The sequence below is a fragment of the Austrofundulus limnaeus genome, unplaced genomic scaffold (assembly GCF_001266775.1).
Source record: "Austrofundulus limnaeus strain Quisiro unplaced genomic scaffold, Austrofundulus_limnaeus-1.0 Scaffold1979, whole genome shotgun sequence".
Lineage (NCBI taxonomy): Eukaryota > Metazoa > Chordata > Actinopteri > Cyprinodontiformes > Rivulidae > Austrofundulus > Austrofundulus limnaeus.
Genome location: NW_013954381.1, coordinates 1 through 425, shown reverse-complemented (window position 1 = coordinate 425; position 425 = coordinate 1).

Below are 425 nucleotides of genomic sequence, written 5' to 3'. Positions count from 1 at the left end.
GTTTATTATGACCCCGCACACAAAGTGGGGGTCCTATTGTTACTGTTTTTTCTTTCTTTCTTTTTTTTTTACAGTGATTTTTGGTCAACCGTAGCTTGGAAACAGCTGCACCGAACAACATGAAATTTGGAAGGAATGATTTTACGAAAGACCCCATATTTGAGGAGGGTGCTCCATCTAAAGAGGGGGGTGTCTGGACTTACAAAAATGCTTATAACTCAAAACCTGTTCATGTAGGAGGTTCAGATTTTAGAAGGGCTATCCATCGGTCCCACCAATGAGAGCCAACTACCACCCCAAACAACTACCGTAATTATTCGTGTATAATATGATCTCATATATAATACGACCCCCCTTCTTTGAGCTTAAAACGCATAAAAAACTGAATCCTCAAACTACCTCCAATTTCATACAGACTTCACGAT